The sequence below is a fragment of the Elephas maximus genome, chromosome 17 (genome assembly GCF_024166365.1).
Source record: "Elephas maximus indicus isolate mEleMax1 chromosome 17, mEleMax1 primary haplotype, whole genome shotgun sequence".
NCBI lineage: Eukaryota > Metazoa > Chordata > Mammalia > Proboscidea > Elephantidae > Elephas > Elephas maximus.
This window is the reverse complement of record NC_064835.1, coordinates 88,803,609-88,817,920: the sequence shown is the minus strand read 5'-3', so window position 1 is coordinate 88,817,920 and position 14,312 is coordinate 88,803,609.

Below are 14,312 nucleotides of genomic sequence, written 5' to 3'. Positions count from 1 at the left end.
AGAGCTCCCAGGCACCCCTCGGCGCCACATGCGCAGAAGGCTCGCGGCCTCCCGCCACGCTCCACCGCCCCGGCCGTTGATTGGGCGCGGCGCGGCCTCCTGGCTGCTCATTGGGGCCTCCGAGTGCCAGTCACCCCCTCCTCCCGCCCCTCGCGAGCGCGCGGGGCTTCTCTCCGACAAGGTTGGTGGTGCGGCCGCCGGAGCCGGTCAAGGGCGCCGCGAAGCGTGACCGTCGGGCCCCGCCGCCGCCATCTTGCGGCCGGGTGCCCGATGGAACTTGGCGCGACATTCAATTGTCGTGAGGGGCGGGGGCCGTCGCCCCGTTCTCTAGCCGGAGCCCGGGTGGGGTGGGTCCCCACGCTGCTCTGCGGGCGGGAGCTGGGGGCCGGCGGAGACGCATCTGGGGGTGCGGCCCCAGGCTCAGGTAAAACCCCCTCAGTCCGCCGGCCGGGCTCTCCCGGGAGCGCCGCTGAGAATCCGGGACGCCACAGAGGGCCGAGGGCCGGAGTCTGAGCCCTGGTGGTTCGGCGGACCCAGCGGCGCGCGAGGAGACGGGGCCACGTCCTCAGAGCCCAGGACACTTCCCACAGGGGCCGCGTGAGCAGGTGCAGCAGATGGAGTCACTTGGGGCAGATGGCCCAGGTCGAGTGGCAGCTGTCTGTCCCCGTGATCCGAAGGCACACAGGTTTCCTAAAACCCGTCTTGCGTGGCCCACGAGCAGCCTGGCTAAATGCTCTTGTACTGTTCAGTATCCAGACTTCGTTTAAAACTGCTCACGTCCGATAGGAAAGCTCTAGGTAAATTGTTTTCTCACTTTTTATACATAATATTTAGTATCTTACTCACAAAAAAAAATTGCAAGGAGGCATATTGATGTGAAAGAGCCTTTGTGTTCATTCCAAAACAACGTGGTCTACATTTTGAAATCTTACTGTAACTTAACATTTGAACAATCTTAGAGCAATTTTGAAAACCTGTTCCCTCTTTGCGTATTTTTAAGTTGACCCAAAATTTTTCATCATGGACTTAAGGCAGCAAATCATGTCATTTCTGGTATGTTGTAAATATTATTTTAAAATAAAACTTTTCTCACTGTCAAATGTATCCAATGAAATCCATTACTACAGTAATTTGGACCCACCATTACTCATTTAGGTACTGCAAACAGTTAGCACTTTGGGCTATTAACAGAAAAGTTGGAGGTCCAAGTCCACCCAGAGGCACTTTGGAAGAAAGGCCTGATGATCTACTTTAGAAAAATCAGTCACTGAAAATCCTGTGGCGCGCGGTTCTATTCTGACACACGTGGAGTTACTAGGAGTCTGAATGGACTTGACAGCAACGGTTTGTTTTTTTTTTTTTGATTACCCATTAAAAACAAATAAACAGGCTCTTTGTTTTATGAATTGGAAATTTTACAATTTTTTCCTCGATCTAGTATTTCCATTCTACTTTCTCGTAGAATTTTATCGTAATGAAATACATTTATAGCATAGCTTTTGATTCCCCATCATACTTCTGTGTCACACACACGAAATCACATCTCATCAGTTTTGTATCACTTTGTTGTTGTTAGTTGCCATCGAGTTGCTTCCAACTCATGGTGACCCCACGTACAATAGAACGAAAAGTTGCCCGGTCCTGCACCATCTTCACAATCATTGGTATGCTTGAGTCTGTTGTTGTGGCCACCGCGTATTTTAAGTGCCTTCCAACCCAGCACTATTATCTGACAGTATTTTGATGTGACCCATAAGGTTTTCACTGGCTAATTTTCAGAAGTAGATCACCAGGCCTTACTTCCTAGTCTTAGACTGGAAGCTCCACTGAACCTTGTCCACAATAGGTGACCCTCCTGGTATTCGAAATACCGGTGGCATAGCTTCCAGCATGATAGCAACATGCAAACCACCACAGTACAATAAACTGACAGATGGGTGGTAATTTTCATTGGTGAAGGCTAATATTAATATGTTTATTTTCATCCATCCTGTATTTTCAGTTTCCTTTTCCAATTCAGAGTAATTTATATTGCCTCTGAAACTTAGCTTTCTCATACGTAAAAATACAGATGATGATGCCAGCCCTGCCAATGTTCAGGGGTTGTAAAGGGGCTCAGCTGAGATTTTGAAAGTACATCGCAATAAGTAGAACCCTATGCAGGTTAGAAGAGATAATTACTCTAATTATTATTGCCTCATCTCTCCCTCCTTTAGATAGAAAGAAAATTGAAATTATAACCCCCACATTATTATTTCAATCAAGGTTCTCTTTTTTTATTTTTATTGTGCTTTAAGTGAAAGTTTACAAACCAAGTCAGTCTCTCATACAAAAACTTATATACACATTGCTATATACTCTTAGTTGCTCTTCCTCTAATGAGACACCACACTCCTTCCCTCCGCTCTCTATTTTCGTGTCCATTCGCCCAGCTTCTGTCCCCCTCTGCCCTCTCAATCTCTTCTCCAGATAGGAGCTGGCCACGTAGTCTCACGTGTCCACTTGAGCCAAGAAGCTCACTCTTCACCATAACACTTTCTTTCCCATAGTCCAGTCCAATCCCTGTCTGAAGAGTTGCCTTTGGGAATGGTTCCTGTCTTGGGCTAACAGAAGGTCTGGGGACCATGACCTCTGGGGTCCTTCTAGTCTCAGTCAGGCCACTAAGTCTGGTCTTTTTACAAGAATTTGAGGTCTGCATCCCACTGCTCTCCTGCTCCCTGAGGGGTTCTCTGTTGTGTTCCCTGTCAGGGCAGTCATCAGTGGTAGCGGGCACCATCTAGTTCTGGTCTCAGGCTGATGTAGTCTCTGGTTTATGTGGCCCTTTCTGTCTCTTGGGTTCATAATTACCTTGTGTCTTTGGTGTTCTTCATTCTCCTTTGCTCCAGGTGGGTTGAGACCAATTGATGCATCTTAGATGGCTGCCTGCTACTGTTTAAGACCCCAGACGTCACTCTCCAAAGTGGAATGCAGAATGTTCTGTTAATAGATTTTATTATGCCAGCTGACTTAGATGTCCCCTGACACCACAGTCCCCAAACCCCCGCCCCTGCCATGCTGGCCTTCGAGGCGTTCAGTTCATTCAGGAAACTGCTTTTAGTTTAGTCTAGTTGTGCTGACCTCTCCTGTACTGTGTGTTGTCTTTTGCTCCACCTAAAATAGTTCTTATCTACTATCTAATTAGTGAAGACCCCTCTCCCTTTCTCCCTCCCCCTTCTCATAACCATCAAAGAATATTTTCTTCTCTGTTTAAACTTTTTTTGAGTTCTTGTAATAGTGGTCTCATATAATATTTGTCCTTTTGCAACTGACTAATTTCACTCAGCATAATACCTTCCAGATTCCTCCATGTTATGAAATGTTTCACGGATTCATCATTGTTCTTTATCGATGCATAGTATTCCATTGTGCGAATATACCATTATTTATCCATTCATCCGTTGATGGGCACCTTGGTTGCTTCCATCCTTTTGCTATTGTAAACAGTGCTGCAATAAACATGGTCGTGCATATATCTATTCGTGTAAAGGCTCTTATTTCTCTAGGATATATTCCAAGGAGTGGGAGTGCTGGATCATATGGTAGCTCTATTTCTAGCTTTTTAAGGAGGCGCCAAATTGATTTCCGAAGTGGTTGTAACTGTTTTACATTCCCACCAGCAGTGTATAAGTGTTCAAGTCTCTCCACAGCCTCTCCAACATTTATTATTTTGTGTTTTTTGGATTAATGCCAGCCTTGTTGGAGTGAGATGGAATCTCATTGTAGTTTTGGTTCTCTTTTTGTTGTTGTTGCAAATACTTAGAATCCACCCAAAGTAGTTTAAGCTTAAATAGGGAACAGAATTTGAAAGATATAAAAATATCTCAAGAAACTTAAAATTTACAGGCCGAAATGTCACTGGGAACTGTAAGGGCCATGAGAATACACCTCTCAAATCTGACCGCAGGGAGCATAATTAGTCCAAGGCCTGCAGCTACTGAGCTCTGAAATCCGGGTCCCACATTTGCGTTGAGACCAGCTTCCCTTGGGCTGTTCCACCGAGTTGCTGAGCAGCAAGGATACTAAGGCAGGCCCATTCCTGGGAGATGAGGGGCTCCTCTGACAAGGTGCCTGGCTCAGGCACTCCCATCAACTGCTGAAGCTTTCTTAGAACTGAACTGTACCCCAAAACTTCTCCAACCCAACCTTCCTCCCTCCCTCCTCCTTCCACAGGGTTAGACCTACATTGTAGCTCCCCCAGGCTACTCTGGCTCCCTCCCCAGTTTCCCTCACAGGCCTTTTCCCAACACATCTCTTGCTGTCTGGGCATCTGCTTCTTGGAGGACTCAACGCAAAAATCTCGGTAATTAATTACTCTGCATCTCCAGAGCTGTGTGGTCTCTTGTTTATTTTTACTTACCTGCTTTATTCCTCACTTATCCCAAATCCTATCCCAATCCTCTTTGCTTTTCTTTTACATAAATATGTCTGATCCACAGTTCCTAAATTTATAAATTCTCCCAATTTGAGCACTAAGACTTGACCAAGGGACATCAAATGACCATGTATCTAGAACCGTTATAAATTAAGTTCTACCTGTGACTCGATGGCACTGGGTGGGGTACCTGTCGGACCCACCAAGACATAAAGTGGAGTGGACCTAGCAACAATCCATAGTAAGATGAAAGTGGTACATCCAGAACTGGGCATGAGCAGGGCAGAGAGTACAAGTAAGCTATACAAACAGGTGACCTAGACACCCATGTCATCTGCTTTTTGTTGGCACCAATGCTTCTCCCTCAGCTCACACCTATGGCTGATGGAAGGTGGGACCCTTATGACCAGCTGACGAAGGAGGAAAAAAGGCAAAGCTTGATTCACAGATGGATCAAATTGGTATGTAGGTACAAGCCAAAAGTGAAGTACAGCTGTACTCTAGCCCCATCCAGGGATGCTCTTAAAAGACTGGTGAGAGAAATCCTCCCATTGGATAAATTCTCTTGGTTATGCACCTGATCACTTTGTGTGGAAAGAAATATAGCCCAGGATTAGAACATACATGGCCCTTTGAGCACTAGAATTGGCTTGGCTGGTTGACCAGAGGATTAGAAAGATTAGCAGATCAAGGACAAGGTGGTCTGGGATAGAGATGTGGATGGAACTATGTGAGAGGACAAGAAGTGTGAAAATCTTTGTATCATATGTTAATCCCCACCAGAGAGCGTCTACCATGAGAGAGGCACTAAACAACCAAGCAGAATAACTCAATGTCAGCCATATGCTATTGGCCACCCCAATACTGGCACTGTGGGCATATGAATGGAGTAGCTCTGGGGGCAGCACCTGGATGCAGCAGCACGGGCTCCCACTCACCAAGGCTGATGTAGCTCCTGCCACTGCTGAATGTGGAGGCTGCCGGAGTGGAGTGAACACTGAGCGCCCAAAATGGCACCATCCCTCAAAGAGAACCACCAGCCACTTGATGGCAAATTGACTACATTAGAGTCCTCCCACCCTGGAAATGGCAGCAATTATTTTAACTAATTGACACATTCTGGGTATCATTTGCCTTTTCTGCCCACAGGGCTTCAGGCAGCATCACTGTTTGAGGGAATGGCCTGTTGAAGGCATAATTGAAGTGCTAGCACAGAGATGATACCAAGTAAGGACGGGGCTACATGCGAAAGCTGGTCAGTGAATAAGGAAGATAAATTGATGCCTTTGAATTATGGTGTTAGAAAAGAATACTGAATAGACATACCTTGGACTGCCAGAAGCACAAACAAATTTGTCTTGTAAGAAGCACAGCCAGAATGCCCCTTAGAAGCAAGGATGGAAAGACTTAGATCTTTTCCCAACCAGCACCGAGCGATGGGCATTTCCTGCAACAACTGGCACAAGTGAGACTTGGTCTCACATATTTTGCACATATTATCAGGAGGGACCAGTCCCTGGAGAAGGACTTTATGCTTGGTAGAGGGTCAGTGAAAAAGAGGAAGACCCTCAATGAGATGGACTGACACAGTGGCTACAACAATTGGCTTAAGCGTAACAACCATTGTGAGGATGGCACAGGGCCGGGCAGTGTTTCGTTCTGTTGTATGTAGGGTAGCTGTGTGTCAGCATCAACTCGAAAGCACCAGACAACAACAAGGATGGGGTTCCACCTCCCAGGACACACTACACAGTGTATCAACAACCAATGTGGTGCTGTGTCCCAACAGAAAGAATACATAGGTCCTGGACCAAAGGGTGGAAGTAGGAGTGGCTCCACTTATGATCACTCCCAGTGGTCCCCTGGAGGTATTTCTGTCACCACAGCTCTGAGCTTTGAGAGTTTTAAAGTGCTGGTTCCCAAAGAGGAAGTGCTTCCATCATTGGATACATCCAAAGACCCATTAAACTTCACAGCTACCACCCAGGAACTTTGATCTCATTGTGCCAAGGGATCAGCAGGCAAGAAACAAGTGTCACCATCCTGGCAAGGGTAACTGACCCTGATCATCAGGAAAAGGCAGGGCTGCAGTTATACAAGGGGAGTGAAAAGGAATGGTTGGCACCCAGCAGTTCAAGCTGGGTGTCCCTTCATAGGCCCTTGCCAAATTATGATGGTAAATAGACAAGTGCAGCAGCCACGACCTGAAAAGGCATTGTAACCAGGGGCTCAGCAGAGGTGCTTGCTGGGCGTGAGGAGAACATAAAGTAGATAGCAGAGGAGGTAGATGATGAGTGTCAGTTGAGACCTCAAGACCAGCTACAGTGGTGGAGGTTTTGGTTCATCCCACCATCAGTTTCCCCCAGAAATAGAAGAGCTGTTCCCAGAACTTATCCAAGACGTGGATCTGAGTGGCACACGGGGTAGCAGACACCGTGATACACCAGCCAGATCCCACTTCATGACTGAAGAAATTCTGCCCCTAATTTAACCCAAATCCCTTGCCATTGAGTCAATTCCAACTCACAGCGACCTGAGGCTATTGCTGGTTAACAGCCCCCTTCAGGGATTGTCCTCAGCTGAAGAGAACTTCCCCACTGAAGGTCATACACCCTTCTCTGGGGTAGCATGCATCCAATGACTGACTGAAGCTGGGATATAAAGACCTGGCCACCTCACCCCACTTCCAGAAAGCTCTAACAGCCATCCCAGCTTCAGAACTCTCTGTGGGGTCAGCTGAGGCTTTTGCTGAGACTACTTTCAGCCCAACTCTCTCACTCTGACCAATTCTGCTTCCTTCCCTTCCCCATGGGTGTTAAACCTTAGAGCACCCCCAGTATGCTTCCTGCATGTTGAACTCCATCTCAAAGTCTGCTTCCCAGAGAACCCAACAGTCTGAAACAGGCTCTGTCATCGAACACAACAGAGTATCCCTGTCCAGGTAACTGGTATTGGGCATTAGATCCTGGGTTCTCTCTACCTGGACAGTGCTGGGGGCACTACACACTCGCCCTCTCCAGTCTACCCCTGCAGGGTGACAAGGGAGGCCTCGTCTAGTGCTGCCATAACTGCGTTTGTTAGTCTGCCTCATGGGATTTCTATCAGCAGCCCACTTAGCTAACAGACCTAAAGCCATGTCTTCCGAGCCAGCCTCTCTATCAATAATAAAGGGGATACTTTGGCCTCTGTGTGCTACTCCTTTTATTTCTCAGAGCTCTCAGAGACTGTGGAATAGCTTCCTGATCCACTTAATCCTTCCCTTCATGGAATTTCCACTGCATTTTTTTTTTTTTTTTTTGGTATATATCTAGTATGGTTTTTCATTATTTTGATAGCTACTTTATTTCCTTTTTTTTTTTTTACTAGCTCAGAGAAGACACTCTGGAGATCAGCTGGGCATACAAAGATGAATGAAGAGGATAATTTGAGGAGACAGACATGAAAACAAACAATGACAACCCAATATGATGGAAGTGCTTGTAGAAGTTGAAGACAAGGCTCTATCAGGAGCACCAAGGAGGGGAGCCCAACTCTGCAAGACAAGGAAAAGCTTAGGGTATCAGGGGCGGCTTCAAGAGCCCAGTGTCCTCGCCGTAACTGGGAGACATTTGTTATGTCAGCTGCTCAGAAACCATTCTCCCTTCTTTTAGTGAAAGTACTTTGATTTCCCTTTCATGGTACCACCCCTCCTTCCTCTCATCCATGTAGTTCTATTCCCATCATCAGGGGTGGACAAGTGACCCCATTCTTAGCCAATCAGGGCATTGACTCCTTCTGGCCACAACTCTCATTCGGGGATGGAATCAATCCCAAGTTGGTCAAATCAGAAGGAATAATTTGGACATGTTATCAGGAAGACCAGTCCCTGGAGGAGGATGTCATGCTTGGTAGAGGGTCAGCAAAAAAGAGGAAGACCCTCAACGGGATGGATTGACACAGTGGCTGCAACAATGGGCTCAGACATAACAATGATTGTGGGAATAGCACAGCACCAGGCAGTGTTTGCTTCTGTTGTACACAAGGTTGCTATGAGTCGAACCAACTCCATGTACCTAACAACATGTTCAAATGGACAACTGAACATCTATGTGTAAAAAAAATTAACTTTCACCTATATTTCACACCTTACACAAAAATTAACACAGAATGGAACTTAGACTTAAATGTAAAACATAAAACCATAAAAGTTTTAAGAGAATACATAAGAAATCTTTGTGATCTTGGGGTAGGCAAAGAGTTCTTAGCTACAGCACCAAAAGCTTGACTCATAAAGACAAAACCAATAAATTGGACTTCACCAAAATTAAAAACTTTTGCTCTGTGAATGACTTAAGAGAATGAAAATTTAAGGTACAGATTGGAAGAAAATACTTACAGTCACATAACTGATAAAGGACTTGTATCCAGAATACAAAAATTCAGCAACACAATTAAAAAATGGGCAAAATATTTGAACATATGCTTCATGAACGAAGACATATGGATGGCAATAAACACATGAAAAGTTACTTAACATCACTAGCAAATTAAAACCAGCATGAGATACTTCTATTACAATGGCTAAAATAAAGAATACCAACAATACCAAGTGCTGATGAGGATGCAGAGCAACTGAAACTCTTAGGAATGCAGCAAAGTGTGGGAAATAAAATAATTGGGCAGTTTCTTAATAATGTAAGCATATGCTTACATATATGTTAAACATACATGACTCAGCAATTCCAGTGAAACATATATTCACACAAAATATGCACATGAATAATTATAGTGAAACACAGATTGCAACCACAGTGAGATACCACTTCACCCTCACTAGGATGGCTAGAACAAAAAAGAAGGATAAATAATAAGTGTTGGCAAGAATGTGGAGAAATTGAAACCTTCGTACGCTACGGGCAGGAATGTAAAACAGGGCAGCCACTTTGGAACACAGGCTGGTAGTTCTTCAAATCATTAGTTACCATAAGGTCCAGCAATTCCACTCCTACATCACACAAGAGAGATGAAAACATGTCCACACAAAAACTCGTACATGAATGTTAATTAGCAGCATTATTCCTAATAGCCAAAAAGTGGAAACAACCCAAATGTCTATCAACTGAGGAGTGGATAAACAAAACGTGGCATATCCATTCAATGGAGCATTATTCAGCTATAAAGGGAATATTGATACATGCTACAACATGGATGAGCCTTGAAAACATCACACTAAGCAAAAGAAGCCAGGCACAAAAGGCCGTATATTCCATTTATACAAAATCTCCAGAATAGGCATATCCACAGAGAGAGAAACAGATGAGTGGTTGCCAGGGCCTGGTGGAGGTGGGAACGGGGGGTGACACTGATGTGAACGGGTTTCTTTCTGGGGTGATGAAGATGTTCTGGAACTAGATAGTGGTGATGGTTGTGAATATCCTAAAACCACTGATTTGTACACTTTACAAGATGGGTTTTAAGGTGTGTGAATTATATCAATAAAAATAAAGGTGGCAAGGACACAAGGCAATTACGAGCCCAAGAGACAGAAAGTGCCACATGAACCAGAGACATCATCCTGAGACCAGAAGAACTAGATGGTGCCTGGCTACAGCCGATGACTGCCCTGACAGGGAACACAACGACGGAGAAACCCTCAGGAAGCAGGAGAGCAGTGGGGTGCAGACCCCAAATTCTCATAGGACCAGACTTAATGGTCTGACTGAGACTAGAAGGACCCTAGTGGTCGTGGCCCCCAGACCTTCTGTTGCCCCAGGACAGGAACCACTCCTGAAGCCAACTCTTCAGACATGGATTGGATTGGACAACGGGTTGGAGAGGGATGCTGGTAAGGAGTGAGCTTCTTGGATCAGGTGGACACTTGAGACTATGTTGGCATCTCCTGCCTGGAGGGGAGATGAGAGGGTGGAGGGGGTTAGAAGCTGGTGAAATGGACATGAAAAGAGAGAGTAGAGGGAGAGAGCGGGCTGTCTCATTAGGGGGAGAGTAACTGGGAGTGTGTAGCAAGGTGTATATGGGTTTTTGTGGGAGAGACTGACTCGATAACTTTCACTTAAAGCACAACAAAAATTATAAAAAAAAACAAGGTGGCAAAAAAGTTAACATTTGATGAATCTGGCTAAAAAGTATATGGGAATTTGTTGTCCTATTTCATTTTCTGTAGGTATAAAATATTTTTCAAAACAAAATGTTTTTCAAACGCTTCTTAAAATAGATTAATTCCTTCTTGACCCATCCTGGTGGATGCGGAGGGTGCACTCTTCTCAGGGAGTCAGGGGAGTTCGGAAACTTTAAAGACATCCCGTTCAGCCCCTCATGTACAACAGAGGAGGAAACCGAGCCCCAGAGAGAAGTGCCTTTTCAAGGTCAAACATCGAGTTAGTGGCTAGTAAGACTGTCATTCCATTCCTTTTTCTAGAGCTGTTTACTTTTCTCTAAGAACCAACCTCCCAACCCTCTCATCTGCCTGGAATGCTCACCTGGACCCTTTCCAATTTCTTAACATCTTTCTGAAGCAGAGAGTTCCAAGGTTGGGGAAGAACTCACCATAGAGATAATATTTGATTGATACTGAACATGTGTTAAGATATTTGTTTCACAGAAGAAATTTTAGGAGTTCTGATGAATCAATGCAAAATTACGCCCAAATGTGCAGCTGCTATGGAAAACAGTTTGGAGGTTCCTCAAAGTTAAACATAATTACCATATGATCCAGCAAATCCACTCCTAGGTATATACTTAAAGGAATGGAAGACAGACACCTGTACACCAGTGTTCATAGCAGCATTATTCACAATAGCCAAAAGGTGGAAAAACCCAAGCATCCATCAACAGATGACTGGATAAAGAAGATGTGGTATACACACACCATAGAATATTATACAGCCATAAAAAGGAATGGAGCTCTGATCCATGCTACAATGTGGATGAATCTTGAACACATTATGCTGAGTGAAATAAACCAGACACAGAAGGACAAATATTGTAGGAATCCACTTATATGAAATATCTGTAATAGGCAAATTCATAGAGACAGGAAGTAGATCATAGGTTACCAAGGGGCTGGGGGGAAGAGGGCAGTGTGTAGTACCTACAGAGTTTCTGTTGGGGGTGATGAAAAACTTTTGGACGTAGATAGGGGCAAAAGTGGTACAGCTTGGTTAAGGTAATTAATGCCACTGAACACTTTAAAATAGTTAAAATGGTTAATTTTATAAGTGTTTAAAAATGTACCTGAATGATAGTACCTGGCATCAGCCTCACTGCCTTCTGCTTGTCCGCTGCTGCCCACTCCCTTCCCACCCTATGGGGTTGACTTCAGGTTGGAGATATGGGGGTGGGACTGGAATCAGGGGACGAGCAGCTAGGATGTATGCAAACATTACTCAAGTGAAGTGTTGAGCTCAGAGTGGAAAAGGTCAGGAATGACAGAACCTGGATGGGCACTGGGACGGAGCAGGAGGGGACACAGGCAGGAGAGAAGCAGGAGAAACAATGCCTCCCATCAAGGCCAGTGTATTCAAGGCTCAGTTTTTGCTTACTCCTTGAGAGTGGATGAGTCTGATTTCAGGGTCCAGCTCTGTTCAAAGACAGGATACACAGAACTTCTGCAAAGAAGCAGAGCTGGTCAGTGGCCTCATGACTTACTATCACGGCAAACGAGGTGCGGGGGCGGGGGGTGCAGAATTCATGGAGGACTTAGCTCCATCGTGTAGTCTCCTTCCAACGAGGATCTCTGCTTGGTGCAGGCCTGCCCTCACGCTTACATATCCCAACCGCCATCAGTGGTTGTGTGATTGTTGTTAGTTGCCATTGAATCAATTCCAATTCATGGTGACCCCAGGCGTGCAGGGCAGAACTGCTCCAGAGGGTTTTCAAGGCTGTGACCCTTAAGAAGCAGGTCACCAGGCTTGTCCTCTGAGGCGCCTCTGGGTGGGTTTGAATCGCCACCCTTTGGCTAGTAGTCTAATGCTTAACCATGTGTGCCACCCAGGGACTCCATCAGTGGTATCATCTCTGAAATCTTCAACGGCAATGTCCCATCCTAGTCCTGGGCCACAGGATGAAGCTCCAAGTCCTCGGCCACAGTTCAGGGAAAGGGGCAGGATCTAAGCTGGGCAGCACCTTAAATAAAGAGATTCTGTGAGCCTGGGGCTGCTGGTGGCCATCTTCACCACTTCTGGGGAGAGAGAGCCTGAGAGGGCAAGCCAAGCGGAAATAGAGAAATCGTACCACCGTTGGAGTTCCTGGATGCAGCCAAGTTCCTGGACTACTGTGAACTTCTCAGTAATGAAAACCAATAAATCCCATTTAATTAAGACAGCTTGAGTTCTGCACCTTGCCGTGCTGTGTTTTGACAATAACTGTGGCATTCTAGCCCTCGTGAGCTGGGTCCATCCTCATAATAACTTGAGTTCTGCACCTTGCCACGCTGTGTTCTGACAATAATGGTGGCATTCCAGCCCTCATGGGATGGGTCCATCCTCATTATCACTTGCCACTCCCTTCCAGTGGGTATCATCACTGCTCAAGACACCAACTTGGTGTCTCCCCAAACCCATACCCTCTCTTTCCTGCCTTCACACCACTGATTACATCATTCTCCCACCAGCGTTTACCTATTTTGCAAGAAGGCCCAGATCAAGTCTCTCCTCCTTCATTAACCCTTCCTTGGCCATTACAGCCTTAGAAGGGTGCCCCTTCTGGCATTGCCAGATTCAGCCTTGTCAGGTTTCCTTTTTCCTGGTGGCTGGACTGGAAGGCACTTAGGACAAGGACCTTATCTGGTAATGTCTTTACATCCTCCACAGAGCACAGTGTTCAGTATATTTGGTGAGTGAATGTTGCATAAAAAGCATGACCCTTTGCCCCTAATTAACTCATAATGTAAAAAATAAGAAAGATATAAGCCTTGTCAACATAATACAAATAGTGTATGTATGTATATACCTGTGCAAACTTCCCTCACCTGTTTAGAGCACAAGGGTGCTGAGGCAAATGGGTGGGAAAGAAATGAATAAGGGATGCCATTCCCCTTATTAAAACAAAACCTACACACACCCTGAGGTTATTCCAGAAGGAAACACTCCTGTTGGCAGCAGTAGAAACCTAGGTGAGAGAACCTCTAGAGGAAGGTGACATCAAGGGGTGGGATCTGGGCTACACCAGACCTCACCATTGAGAAGGTCCTTTACAGAGCTACTTGGCATTTTTGCTAAAGAGACAGGAAGGACAAGGAACCTTCCAAACAGGGCTTGCTGCAGGGGCCTCAAGGCCCCAATCTGAGAGACCTGGACAGTCCCTTAAACAAGGTTTGGAACCATAGCTGTCTCCTTGAAACTTCTTTCATTACCAAACTCCTTCAACACATGGTTGAGCTGAGGGGTCTCTCTCCTTAAATATCTTATGAAGCCTCTCACCACTCACTGCTTTTTTTTCCCACTCACCTGAGTGGGCAAGCCAGTCCAACATATATTCTTCAGTTCTAAGAAGCCAGTGAAATCTTTATCTGTACCCTCACTTCCGCCCCCAGCAACAAAGCCTAGCACTTCCCCGACAGCTTAGTGAGGAACTGATGTCTTAATTCTCAAACCGGTGTCCCTAACTGGGTACCTTCACTTCAAGTGGATCCATTCCAAGAGGTGTCTTCTTTCTTCCATGCACTCCTGCCTCATTAAAACATCACTCCCCCCACCAAACGAACCAACCAAAAAACCCTGCAAGGGGAGGAACAGATTCTAGGTTATTCGAAAACAAGGATCACCACGTTTATTAGTTCCTATGTGTCTTCCCACATAACCTGTGTCCCATTAGCGCAGCGGCTTAGTGTTGACATCTGTGGTTAGATATCAGCTGAAAAGCTTCTCCAGTTATCTTAAGAAAACCGCCCTCCACCCAGAAGAAA